Source organism: Cryptomeria japonica, chromosome 4 (genome assembly GCF_030272615.1).
Source record: "Cryptomeria japonica chromosome 4, Sugi_1.0, whole genome shotgun sequence".
Lineage (NCBI taxonomy): Eukaryota > Viridiplantae > Streptophyta > Pinopsida > Cupressales > Cupressaceae > Cryptomeria > Cryptomeria japonica.
This window is the reverse complement of record NC_081408.1, coordinates 74904412-74919967: the sequence shown is the minus strand read 5'-3', so window position 1 is coordinate 74919967 and position 15556 is coordinate 74904412.

The window sequence follows — 15556 nt, the reverse complement described above, 5'->3', positions numbered from 1 at the left end:
GAAATGCTCAATTTACTAGAAAATAATGATTCCTTAAGTAACCAAATGTGGTAGATAACATTTGAAATCCACATAGGTAAAAGGAGGACAATTATTATAAGAACCGTAGTTTTTCATTATTTGAATTGGGAAATTAATGTTTGAACGTGTTTGATGAACTACAACATGAGAAGATCGACATCCAAACAACCACCATGCAACATCAATTATCTTCAAACTCCTTGATTTTGAGAGGACTCACAATCCAATCTCAAAGTGCCAAAAACTAAACTTAAATTGCAACTTCCTTCGTAAAGATAATTGCTAGCTGATCTTGAGTGCTAATATGTTTTAATTCAACTTCCTTCTTGTGCACCAAATCCCGATTGAAGTGATATTTCAAATCAAAATGCTTTATTTCACTATGATTGACGAGATTATTTACTAACATGATGGCACTCACATTGTTGCAATAAATTGATGTAGGTTGAATCTACTTCTCTTCAATTTTTAAAACTGTCTAAGCCAAAGAGCTTGTGTACCTACTAAGGTAATTGCAACATACTCTGCTTCTATGGATGAAAGGGCAACAATACTTTACTTTTTTGAGCTCTGAGTAATCAATTGGGAACCAAAAGAGAAATAAATTTTCAGATGTAGACTTTAGATCATCCATTCTATCTCCCCGATTTAAATCACTAAAACCAACAAGATTGAACTTTCTTGAAGGGTAGTAATGGATACCAAAATCTAGAGTTCGTTTCACTTACCTTAAAATTCTCTTGACTGCCTTCATGTATAATTTTGATGGATTCGTCATATATCTTGAAATAAGTGAAACTGATAATGCAATATTAGGCCTTGTGTGGGTTAGAAACATCAAACTCCCAACAGATACTTCTATAAGTTGTCTCATCAACTTTTTCAGCACCGTCATATGTACACAACACAATTCCATGACTACTTAGAGTGGTGGTTGGGTTACAATCAATAATATCAATTTTTTTCAACTTATCCTTTGCATACTTTGTTTGACAAATAAAAATTTCATCCTTACTTGTATAAACATTCATTCCAAGAAAATATTTCATGAGACCTAGATCTTTCATCTCAATCTCACTCATCATAGCAACTTTGAATTCATCTTTCATCTTAGAACTACTACCCATATATAACAAATCATCAACATACAAACTTATGATAAGAATATCATTACATTATTGTTTGTACTAAAGGATGGGTTTACTCTTACTACTCCAGAAGTTATTCTCCTAAAAGTAGTCATCCATCATAGTATACCAAGCTCTTGATGCTTTCTTAAGTCCATTCAAAGCCTTATTAAACTTGTAGAAATGATGCTCTTTTCTTTCCACTTCAAAAACTTGTGGTTGTTCCAAATATACTTACTCTTCTAACTACCCATTTAAGAAGTATTTTTTCATGTCTGTATGATGTATGCTCCAATTCATTTTATCTACTAATGAAATCAGCATTGTAATGGTCTCTTATCTTGCTACTAGTTCAAATATCTCTACCTAATCAATGTGGTACTTTCCTGTGAAGCCTTTAACAACTAGTCTTATTTTATGCCTTTCAACACTATCATCATTCTTGTGTTTAGTCTTGTAGACCCATTTTGTGCCAATCTTCTTCTTGTCATGTGAAAGCTCTGTAAGCTCCCATGTTGTGAATGAAATTCATCTCTTCTTGCATTATTTGCATTTGAACCACATTAGTATATGCATCTTCAAAACATGATTGTTCAAAATTAGCCTTGGTAAGTAAAATAAAATTAATTATCTATTGAAGTCTCTTCATATGTTTGATTTGTATTGTTTTAATAAATAACACTCAATCTCTTTTCCTTGTAGAAATTAGAGTTGAAGCTAGACTTAAACTTGGAATTGAAGAACTAGTTAAGGGGTTGCTTGATGGATTTGTACCATATGAAACACAAATATTATTGGGCTTTTCATTGAAAATAGATAATGATGAACATTGAATTTATTGATTCAAAAAATATAATCATTACAATGTTGCATATTGGCTATTAAAGCCATTGATTTTCCCAAATAACTGACAAAACTCCCTTATGGGATTAGTGCAAAAAATAACTAATTTATTATTTACTATAAAACTAGCCTATGTTAATGTAATATTCCAACTTTCCCTTTCTCATTACATTAATTCAAACAAGTGTGGAAAATTGCAATGGCTTTGAACCCAACCTTTCTAGAGACTTTAATGAAGCATGTTCACCAATCCTCCTCACTCACACAAGAAACACCGAACTAAGTCCATGAATGGATTTATTGAGTATAGGACATACAACCATCCATACAATATGAGAAACATAAAAGTTTCCCACCATCCATTAACAACAAGAAATGTTTCCTCTAAAATTCCACATCTCTTCTAAGTGTGTCTAATGCCTCATATAGTGATATACATTAGATGCATTTCCTCTAAAAGTCTGCATCTTATTTGAGCGTCTCTAACAAATCCTTAAGTACTTTGAAAACAATCCCTCCTCTGATATTCAAATCACTAACCAAATATCTACACATGAGAGACCTTTCCTCTGAAAGCCCACATCTTCTTTGAGTATGTCTAATGCCTCATTAATACTCAACAAATCACCAACCAAATGTGAATACACTAAATGCATTTATAATAAATCTTAGCTCCCCTTTTCTTATCCAAGTGACACATAATGTTAAGCCCCCTCTTTTCTTCGGTGACACAAATATGAGAGGATGTGTCTCATACAAAGAATCATCTCTAAGCGAGAAGCTAGCTTGTGATTATAAATGACCTCCTACCTACATTTCCTCCAACCTCCAATAGATTCTTCTCTATTCTATAAAGCATAAATATTTCATCAATTTTGGCATTGTGATGTGTCATCATCATCGGATGAATCATTTGTATGCACCACAAAACCATAAAATTGTGTTTCACCTTTAGTGGCAACATGCACTTTATTTTTCTTCAACTTTCTATCAATGAGGATTTTGACTCATTGAATGCAATTCATCTACACATTTCCAATTTAATGACAATAATAGTATGTGAATTATTTCCTTGTTGAAATGTTAGACTTCTTCTTAGCAAGCAAGACACTTTCCTCAACAATTAAATGACTATTATCAACTTTACTTCCTTTATCAATCAATCACAGTCTCCAAACTAGGTTTAATTTTATTCAAAGTGAAAACATTATGATCAAAATTTAGAGGCATATTATCGAGTAAGATTGACTTGGCATTGTCATGATTGACTTTGGAGTTTACACCTACAATTTAATTAAGGATAGAATAGAATCTACTTATGTGTTGAATAATAGTATCTCCTTCTTTCATCTCCAACCCAAAAGATTTTTGTTTTCTTGATATTTTAACATGTGAGGCCCGTGAACCAAATAAAGTTCTAAAACAATCCCATATTTCCTTTGATGTCTTCATTAGATCAATGTGATGCAAATATGCATCAGGTAACCCAAAACTAATCAATACAAAAGCCTTGTGATCTTTAGCTATCCATTTTGTTGCTTCATCTTCATTTTATGGTTTTTTCAAAATTCCACTTATAGTATCCCATAAATATTTTTTAATTAAGCATAATTTTATTTAATTTGGCATGTATGAAAGTCACATCCTTCAAATTTACCAATGGTACAACAAATATTTCCATTTAGACAACCTTATTACTCCAAAAACAAAACAAGACTTCTTATAACTCCTTACACTTCAAAAATTCTATGCAACTTTTTCTTTTAAAATAATTATTTGATAAATAAATTACTTGCTTCAATTGCACCTTTTCTTTTTCTTTCTCAACTATATTGGTAGCCACAATCTTTCATTGAAATCCACCTATTCATTTTCTATCTTCTAATATAAGATAGATTCATAAAACGCATACCTTGCTTAGTATAATGGAAGAAAATTATGGTTAGGGTCAAATTAAAATAATAAAAACACTAATTGTCCCAATTAACCAATTATGTTAGAGAGAAGAGGAATCTAATAGACTGTCTTTAGACCCATAAACTAATCATATTTTAGGCTCCTTGGATAAGGCCTTCTCCAAGAATTGAATTTAATTGTAGAAGATTAGTGCAAAATAGTTTTTGAAGTAAGCAGGCAAAAACAATGACCTGTAGATGTCATACATGATGAGCTCTTAGGAATGACATTTTTAATCATAATTTATGCTTGGAAACTTTGTATATTTTTTAATTAATGTCTCTGGGAGTTCCTTATATACTTTGTGTTTTTTTACTTTTATTCTTTTCTAATTTGGAAATAAATAGTAGAAATAATATCTTGTATTAAATGTGTTACTCTATGGTTAAGTCAATGAAGAAACAACCAATTTTTAGGATCTTTGCGGTTATGTTCTGATTTACTTTCCTGGCTATGTTTTATAAAAGTTTGAAAGTTGTTTAAAGAAGTGGAGTCATGAACTTTATGCCAACAATGTGCATGGCTTGGTCATACTATTGATTTCTCTAGCTGGATCTTGCAATACTTTTCTTCAAGTTTGCTTTCATTGCCTATTCATGAAACTTCTAGTTTCATTTGAGAAATATTTGCATTGTAATAATTTAGACATCAATTCTTCTATAGTTTAAGTTAGTAGTTGTTATGAAAATAGGCGAGTAACATAGTATTTGAATTTGAAAAAGGATATGTGTATAAATATCTGTTGGCTTTCACCAAAAAGCTAGTTACTTAGTCTGTAAGTGAGTCATCTATTTCAAACTGCCATTCCTTTTCATTTCAAAACATGTTTTACTCCCTCTTGGGAGCCAATGGCAAGGAAAATTTGAAGTGGATTGGAAAAATCTATGTTTAAGGATCCCACTAGAGGAAGAGAAGGTCTTGATTGACCAAAGGGAGGTGATCCTAAGTTGTTTGTTTACTTTTATTTAGTTACCATGTGTTTGTTTTTCATTACATTCATTTCTACAAGTTCTAATTAATTAAAAATTAAAAATCAGTTGCAAATTTTCATAGTTTTTATTAATAGATATCTTAAGTAGTTTTAAGAGATAAATTAATTTTATGAAAATTTAGATTCTTTACTTATCTAGTTTAGATTGAATTCATTGATTATTACAATCTAGTTTCTAATTTTATAGATGAATGATAATTGTGATGGAAGTAGTGATTAGACATAAACTTCATTTAGCTTATTAATGTAATTTAGTTTATTTTGAATTCTCTTTAGAATAGAATTCTATTTTGCAAGCATAAAATAGATTTCAATTCTTAGTAAAATATATTAGAATTTGGATTCATGCATTTTAGATTAGATTTAATTTTAGTTGTAATTAGAAGATTGCATGAATTAGTTTGATTGAGTCATGCTTGTATTGCACTGAGTAACTAGTATCTCTCTCATATATTATACCATAATATTAGGATTCAACCCTATCAGAGTAGACCATCATTCTTAGAATAAAATTTGGTCTACAATAAATGATCTTGAAGGCTCCTGACAGAGCATGTGTGAAGTATAAGTCACTATTATGAGTGTGAAACCTCCCCAACTTAAACGATTCCTTATCACATATATCTCTAAGACACACCTGGTTCAGTCATGCAAAATTAAATGATGTGAGTTATGACATCAATGACCTCACCCATTATTTTGGCTCTATTGTTGAGGAATTAATTGATCTGACTACCAAAGTTTAATGCCTTAGTGTTGATAAGGAAAGACTTAAGCTATTGTTGAGAAGAGCTAGAGGTCCTTTTGGAAGGTTTCTTCCAAGGCATTATAATATTGATAAAATACAATTGCAAGTCTCTAAGACATATAAAGAACAACAAAACCATTTTGAAGAACAAGAACAACAAGAATAGGTTTAGAAACAAGAGGAAGAAATGGGTGATTGAGTAGTAGTTGAAGATCCCCCACCTAATAGGACATTATCATAATTCTATTGATTTGAATGTGAGAGATAATGACCCTCTTATGAAATATCTCACTGTATGTCTTACCTACCCTTAGAGAGAAAACCTCTTAAGACCTTGATTAGTGTATCTTTGAGTTTAAAGTCCTTTTTCAAACTTATCACTATACACATAATAAGTAGAAGTTCAATTTGTTTCCTTATAGCCTAAAAGAGTCAGTATTATGATGGTTTATGGGTTTGCATGCTAGTTCAATCTCAATATGATAGGAGATGGAGACTATATTCTTGTCACAAGTGCATTTTTTGTTGCACCAAAATATTGACCTATCAATGCCAAATACAACCACTAGACTTATAGAATCCACATGAGGTGGTTAGGCCATGTCAAAAACCCAAGTATTTTGTTGCACAAAACAAGGAGACCAAGGGCTCACACCTTATAACAATCCCTCCTTAGCACAAGTGAGAGGTTTGAACCTATGAACAAACTCTAATACCACATGTTACAAGTGTCATTGTTATTATACCAAAATATCAACCTATTAATTCTTGATACAACCACTAGACTTATAGAATCCACAGGAGGCGGTTAAGCCATGTCACGAACCCGAGCATTATACTGCACAACACAAGGAAACCAAGGGTGCACACCTTTTAACAATTCTTAGATAAGTATCAAGACTATTTTTCAGGTGAGAGATAGGAAGGATGAATTATTTTGAATTAAGCAGCTAGAGGATGAAAGTTTGGAAGATTATGCTAACAAGTTTTTGTTTGTGCACAAAATATGTGTTGATTAATTGAATGATGAAATTAATAGAACAATTTTCCTAAGGGAAATTGGTGATGACTTTAGAAAATCTTTTAATTTAATGAGAAAAGGGGATATCAATAAGGTTCCTTTAGAGGATAGTATTGGTATATGCAAGAATTATTCTAGGACCAGATTCAAAACTAGGAATTCTAGATTAAATAAATTTTTAGCTCTTGATGTATCCCAAGTAATGGAAGAAATAGTAAGATTGAAAATTGATATACTTATCCATCTTAATACTTAGGAAGACAAAAAGGATATTGAACCCTTGGTCATTTATTGTTCAAAGTTTAGAAGAAATTTGTTTTGGGAGGAATGTCCATTAGATAAAATTGATCTTTGTGAAATTTTTAAAAGCATCATGTAACCAACTCTTGTAATCTCTTACTAGAGATTGAGAATCACTTGGAGGAACCTCCTATAGTGGAAGAAGAGCTTAATTATGTTGGACAAATATCACAGAACATGAGATTTGATGCTTATTCAGGATAATATGGTTATAGGAATAACTCGAATTTGAATAAGTGGTAGAATGTAAATAGTGGACCCCTCCTCATGCTATGCAACAACCTCCTACATCTTGGGGACCTCTTGAATTGATGAGTCATACTAGTATAAAATGAAGGTTATGTTGTTCTACGCACACTGAATTGGAAAGGAATACTAGTATAAGCTTAAAAGAGCTCAAAGAGAAATACTGGAGGAGGTATAAGCTGCAAAGTATTTTCAACTTGCAAGATAATTTCATAGGAATTATTTTTCCCATCATTCTATTTTTTATATTATTGGAGCATTCTTGAAATTGATATGAGGAGTTTTGTATCATTTCGAATTGCACAAGTTAATATTCAAGCTCTTAATGAGGAACTAAATGATTGTGCTTGGATATAAGCTCTTCAAACCAGGAGTTTCGTCTTGACATTTTCTTTTTAAATTTCGATAAATTTGTAGAATTTGAAAATTACCCTCATCTCTTTAAATTAGCTGATTGACCAAAAAAGAACAACAAAAGAGATAAACAATAACAACAGTTAATATCATACATTGAATTTATAAAACAGAGCACCCTTGTTTCAGAATTGTAATTTTTCTTATTGCAGCTTGTTCATAAAAAATAAGTCTTGCAAATATATTGAGTTTCTGGAGGTCTGATTACAATTCATAGCCAGTGAAAAATAGTCAATGCAAACTCCAGAATAAAGCATTCATGGCTAATAATAGAGCATATACAGCCTGCATTATTTGTAGAAAAAATATTTATGTACAGTTCTAAAAGTAGTTTATTACAACTATCCACAAACAAATTACACTTTCAAAATAAATATAGTAGTTTATTTTCGCATGTGAATGCACATGATTTATTTGTTGTAAATTGAAAATGAACTAAAGCTAAAAATAGTTAATTGAATATTTAAACTAAAAGTCTTTAAAAAAGAATTGAACGTGTTTGATGAACTACAACATGAGAAGATCGACATCCAAACAACCACCACACAACATCAATTATCTTTATACTCCTTGATTTTGAGAGGACTCACAATCTAATCTCAAAGTGTCAAAAACTGAACTTAAATTGCAACTTCCTTTGTAAAGATAATTGCTAGCTAATCTTGAGTGCTAATATGTTTCAATTCAACTTCCTTCTTTTGCACCAAATTTTGGATGAAGTGATATTTCAAATCAAAATGCTTTGTTTCACTGTGATTGACGAGATTCTTTACTAACATGATGACACTCACATTGTTGCAATAAATTGCTATAGGTTGAATCTACTTCTCTTCAATTTCTAAAACTTTCTAAACCAAAGAGCTTGTGTACCTACTAAGGTAATTGCAATATACTCTGCTTCTATGGATGAAAGGGCAATAATACTTTACTTTTTTGAGCTCCGAGTAATCAATTGGGAACCAAAAGAGAGATAATTTTTTAGATGTAGACTTTTGATCATTCATTCTATCTCCCTGATTTAAATCAATCAAACCAACAAGATTGAACTTTATATAAGGGTAGTAATGGATACCAAAATCTAGACTTCCTTTCACGTACCTGAAAATTCTCTTGACTGCCTTCATGTATAATTTTGATGGATTCGTCATGTATCTTGAAACAAGTGAATCTAAATATGCAATATTAGGCCTTGTGTGCGTTAGAAACATCAAACTCCCAACAAATACTTCTATAAGTGGTCTCATCAACTTTTTCACCACCACCATCTATACACAACACAATTCCATGAGCACTTAGAGTGGAGGTTGGGTTTGTTGGGTCTCAAATCAATAGATTGGATAGGTTTGAAGGAAATCCCAACTCCTATGATCAAACCCTCCAATTGACTTGGCCAACTTATAGAGTGAATCTATTTGGTTACTAACTCCCTCAGTTTAGGCTCTGCAAGACCTAGGCAGGTATACCTATTTGCTAGTCACTTTTGATGACTAATGTTTTTTATAATAGATTGAGTATCTTGATCTAAATTTTTTCCTATCTCAGAATGTCATAGGTTCCTAGGATAGGTGGCTTTTAGATGAGTTCAATATTGTTGTTGTGAAAGCTATACGATCTTTGTGCTTGAAATTTATATGTATACACTATTGCTAATTGACTCTATACATATCCTACTCAACTATTCCTATTGCTTCAAAGTAAAAGTAATTGATATGGTAAAAATGTTTTTATGAATGATCAGTGCCTTTCCTCCTATTTGGGCCACAAAGTCTATTAATTCAGTAGGACTTAATGTATACTTCTATGAGACAATTTCTAAATGACCTCCAAGTAGATTTGTCAATTACCTTTCCTCAAAAAGATCCGTCTTTATAGTCTTATGTTATAATTTGCTCGAATGAATTTAACCCCTACTTTAAGAGACCATTCAAGAAGACTTGCAAGGAATAGTTACAATCCATAAGTAGGCCTTTTATTTCAATTAATAGGAATAGGAAAATAAACTTCACTAGGAAGATACAAGCAACCTTATCTTCTATGAGACAATATCACAGAACAAATTCCAATTGAAATAAATAACTCACAACACATATGTAAAGGAAAAAACAACTGATTATATTGATAGAGTTTTCAAAGAGTGCCAGAGTATATCATAATCTTTTTTTTTTTAACAAAACAGTTCTCATACATATGACAACAAAACCTATCCCCTACGAAGAGTCATGTCCCTTCCCAAAATTAACAACCAAGTTGTATATTCTTGATGACCTTAAATAAAAATATATTAAGCATTCCCAAATGATTTATGTAATCATCCTCTCTATAGCCTCTGGTGTTAATGTTCCACTTCTTCAATTCTTCCCCCAATGAAATGTACTCAAAGATATCTGGTTGACAGAAGGGGCCAAATCTTTGTCCCAATCCAATCCTGAGATGGCTCGCTCTTTGATGCTAGCAAGATCATTCTGCCATTGTTATAATGATATCAATTCTCCTTCCTTGTATATGTTGGCATTCGTGAGGTGCTCCCATCATCCAGCACTTGGAGGTCTTTGTTAAAGGCATCTACATATCAGTTGTCCTTCTCCAAGTATGTTATCCCTCTTGCTCTCTCTTCAGGTGTCATGGTATCAACACTATTCATCACCTCTTGCAATCGTTTCTTTAATCTTTCATGCTCCCTCAGAGCCTTCACAGTCCTAGTATACACTTTCCAATAATGACTGTGTGTGTCACCATGGTTCTGAACCCATGTTTGATGATATCATTAACCTGTTGGCATTTGGCATTATAACAAACAAGGGGAGATTGTTGGCATTTCAATAAGGATATTGAGAAGGTTGTTGATGATTATGGATATAACTGATTAAGGATGATTTACTGTCTTAATATTATTATTTTGTCATTGATGTCAAGAAATTGATTTTCTAATTCAGTATGATGTTGCCATATCTTGAGAAGTATGATTTGATGAGTATAAAGATGTCAGTAAAAGAAACAGAAACAATATGATGAATAAGGGGATGAATAAGATATTCAATGGGCAACTATTACCAAGTCAGACAATGATGAGATCATGATGTTTAGATTGTTTTAACATCATACATATGTTGTAAATTGTAAGGTTAATACTATACTATGTTACCAAGCAAAGAACCTAGTCGGTAAACCCTAAGGTTATCACTATCGATTAATGAAGGCGAAATGTCTACCGAGTAAAGTTTAGTATTCACCGAGTTGTTACCGAGTAATTACCAAGTTGTTACTGATTTGTAACCGAGCTATACCAGAATACATTAAATGGTTACATGTGTTATTTAATGAAGGAAGCTAATGAGCTGGAACTAATTAAATGATTGGTATGCCATGCACGAAGTTTGTTAAAGAATCTATGGAAAAGGAAAATTGGCATGAATATCTACAGCGCAAATTGAACCGCATTACCCTAGCACAAGTTCCAAGAAATGTATGCAAGTTCGAAGGCAGGGTAAAACATTTTTTAGATCAAAGGATACATTGAACCTGGACAAGTTTGAAGATCTGATGGCTATGATTGATCATGGGAAATGTGATCAAAGAGATTAAGCGGTTAGCTAAATGTTTATAAATAGGGAGCTATTGATAAACAATGTATGCGGGAAAATGTATGCATAGGGATGCTACATAGTGATTACCGAGTACAAAAGATTGAAGACTTGTTTGAATAACAGAGTATAGAAGCCCAACAAATGGACAAGATTAGTTCTATGTCTAGATTGTATTGAGAAAATAAGAATCTGCTTTAGCATTTTAGATGTGAAGTTGCAGATAGATTTTTATTACTATTATTTTGTGAAAGTGACAGAAAATCTCTTAACTGAGTGGACTTAACAGTCTTATTTGTAAAACCCTCTAGCAAGGTGACATTTTGATTGAGTGTTTGAAATCCTTTAACAAGGTCACTTCTAACAATGTGAAGATCCTAACAGATCTGAGGCAAATCCCTTAACCGGGTCACTTCTAGCAGTGTGTTTGTAATCTTTAACAAGATTTGCTTTTAATCGAGCATACTCTAGATGAGTATATTTCTTAGTGGGTCCGAAATCCCACAGTGGTTTTTGCCTATTTGGGTTTCCACGTTAAATATGGTGTTATGAGGTTTATGATGTTTATATGCTTTTGAGTTTGCATGTTTAGCAGTTTTGGTTATATTACTGAAGTATATGTTACCGACATTGAGTCTGATGTTTTTATGCAAGATTAAGTTTGTATGATTCACTCCCCTCTCTCATTTTGTTGTCTATTGGATCTATACTTACATTAAGTATCAGAACTATTGATTGGTATCAGAGCTTTGGACTATGGAAGAAAAGTTTAAAGGTACTTGAGGCAAAGATCCAAAGATGTATAAGAGGGATGCACCGAAGCTGAACAAGTCAAGTTTCTCTACATGGTAGAAAAGGATGAAGCTGCACCTATCAAGAGTTGAAGAATATGCTGTATATTATTTGGAGAATGATTTCATCACACCAAGCACCTATCCATTGACTATGGAAGAAATAAAGGCAAAGCAAGAACATATCCAAGCAATGATTGAAATAACATATGCATTGACCAACTCAGAGTTTAATAATCTAGAAGGTTGCAATGATGCAAAGGCAATGCGGGACAAGCTCATATCTGTATATGGCGGTGATGACCATGTTTAAAGAGAAAAAGTAGACAGTCTAAGAGGACAACTTGAATCTATAAGGATGAATGAAGGTGAGAACATAACCCAGTACAGTACAAGACTAAAGGAGATTGTCAATCAAATCAAAGGAGCAAGTGGAAATATTCAAGAAAAGGATATAACAAGTAAGTTGTTAAGAACCCTTCTACCAGCCTATGCAATCTGAGTCTCTGCAATCAATGAATTGAGTTCTATACCTAATATGCCAATTTTTTTAGATGCTACTATTGGTAAGCTACATGCATTTGAGTTAAGTAACTTTGATAACAATGGATCTTTGGTAAATAAAGTTGAATCTGCATTTAGTTCTTTTCATCTTAATGAATCTAATGATTACAATGAAAGAAAGTATAAGTACTTTGAAGGAGATCACAGTGGAGCAAGTGAAATATTTCATAAGAACATGGAAGAAGTACACAAATTGTATGAGGAAATAAAAAAGCAGGAAGAGTTTGAAGCACTATTAGCCACAAGGTTACCGAGAGGCAAAGGTAAGTATAAAGGAAAACTATCTTTGATAAAATAGGACATATGGCTTCTTACTGTCCTGAAAAAGATTCTATTGAAAAGAGAGATTACCAAGATGACAGATAGAAAGATAATCATTATAGAGGACACCAAGACTTCAGAAAAAGGGATAGAAAGACATGCTTAATAGCCGATGTGAAATCCAACGATGATAAATCAGATGAAACTGATACAGAGGAAGTAGTTTATGTGGCTATCAAAGATGGATCAGATGAAGAAAGGTATGAAGAAAAAGCCCTAATATCGCACATAAATACTAATTATTCTTGGATCATAGATAGTGGATGCTCACATCCTATGACAAGTGATAAACACAAGTTTGTTATGTTAGAAGATTATGATGGAGGCTATGTAAGATTTGGTAATGATGCACCATGTCTAGTAAGAGGTAAAGGATCTATAACACTTCTTGACAATGCAAGATGCAATGATGTTTATTGGGTTGAAGGTTTGAAATACAATTTGTTGAGTGTATCATAGCTAAACAATACAGGTTACTGAATAGAATTTCAGAAAGGAATTGTCAAAGTTCATGACAAGCATGGAAAGTTAGCTACTACCGGGACACAAACAAAAGGTAATACATTTCACCTTGACTCAACTTGAAACAAGTGTCTGTATGCAAAGATAGATGATACTTGGTTATGGCATAAAAGGTTTTGTCATGTAAATTTTGATAATCTGATCAAAATAAGTAAGAAGCACCGAGTAAGAGGTCTACCGAGTCTTGAAAAACCTGAGAATGCTATGTGTCGAGGATGCCAGATGGGCAAGATGACAAGATCAAGCTTTACAAGTAAGTCTTACACTTCTAAGGGAATTTTAGATCTTGTGCACACTGATATTTGTGGTCCTCTGAAGGTTCAGAGTTATTATGGTGACAAATATTTCATATTATTTGTGGATGATTACTCAAGGATGATGTCAGTAATGTTTTTAAAAGAAAAATCAGAAGCTTTTCAAATGATTAAATGGTACAAGGCAAGAGTTGAAAATGAAACAGGAAGACAACTGAAATGTCTTAGATTAGATAGAGGAGTGTTCACATCTAATGAGTTCAACTTATTCTACAATGATCATGGTATTAAAAGACAAGTCTCTGCACTGAGAACTCCACAACAAAATAGAATTGTTGAGAGAAGAAATAGATCTATTGTGGATTATGCTAGAACCCTAATGATTGAAAAGAAAGTGTCACAAACATTTTGGAGAGAAGCAATAAGCACAATAGTTTACACCCTGAACCGAGTACAAATGAACAAAGGTACTTTGAAGACACCATACGAAATCTAGTATGACAAGAAACCGAATGTAAGTTATTTTAAAATCTTTGGAAATAGATGCTATGTACATAAAGATGATAGAAATGGCAAGTTTGATCAGAAAAGTGAAGAAGGAACATTTCTAGGTTATTCTTCTAGAAGAAAAGCATTTAAATGTCTGATCAAATCATCTAACAAAATAGTAGAAAGTGCAAATGTGAAAATTGATGAATTTGCAGAAAGAAATGATGAAGGAAATTCCAAAGAACCAGAAGATTATGATGAATTTGTCTATGTTCAACCGACAAGTCCTATCGAGAAAACTATTGAAGAAAATGAAGAGAATATCCATTACCAAGTGATGAAGAATATCATATAGAGCCTACCGAGCCTATATTAGCCAACTATGTCAGAAGACATCATGCACCAAGTCAGATTATAGGAGATAAGGATGATCCAGTGATGACAAGGAACAAACTGAGACAGAAAACATGCCTGATTTCTGAATTTGAACCGAGAATAGTGAAAGAGGCATTTAACAGTGAAGATTGGATAAATGCTATGACAGAAGAGATTGATCAAATCAAGAAGAATGACACATGGACACTAATCCCAAGACCGAAGGACAAAAATGTAATCAGTACAAAGTGGTTTTTTAGAAACAAGCTAAATGAAAAAGGTGAGGTCATTCAAAATAAAGCAAGACTAGTATGCAAAGGTTATGCTCAAGGAGAAGGAATTGATTATGGTGAAACTTTTGCACCTGTGGCTAAACTTGAAGGAGTAAGAACATTGTTGGCATATGCTACTTTCAAAAACTTCAAGGTATATCAAATGGATGTCAAATCTACATTTCTGAATGGAATATTAGAAGAAGAAGTTTTTATTGAACAACCTGAAGGATTTGTTGAAGACAAGAGTAAAGATCAGGTATGTAAATTGAACAAAGCATTATATGGTCTGAAACAAGCACCTAGAGCATGTTATGAAAGATTTCACTCTTATTTGATTAAGATTGGTTGTATAAGGACAAGTGAGAACAACAATATGTACATGAAGAATGATGAAAATGGAATACTAATCTCAGCCATATTTGTTGATGATATTATATTTTGTGGATATGACTCTTTATGCAAGAACTTTGGAAATGAAACGAGCAAAGAATTTGAGATGTCATTAATCAATGAGATAAAGTATTTTATAGGTTTACATATACTACAAATGAAAAATGAGATTTTCATTACTCAATCTAAGTACATAAAGGAAATCTTGAAGAAATTTGGAATGAAGGATTCAAAACCAGTAAGTACTCCTATGATCACCAACTATAAACTATCAAAGAATGATGAATCTGCATCTATTGATGAGACACTTTACCGATCCATGATTGG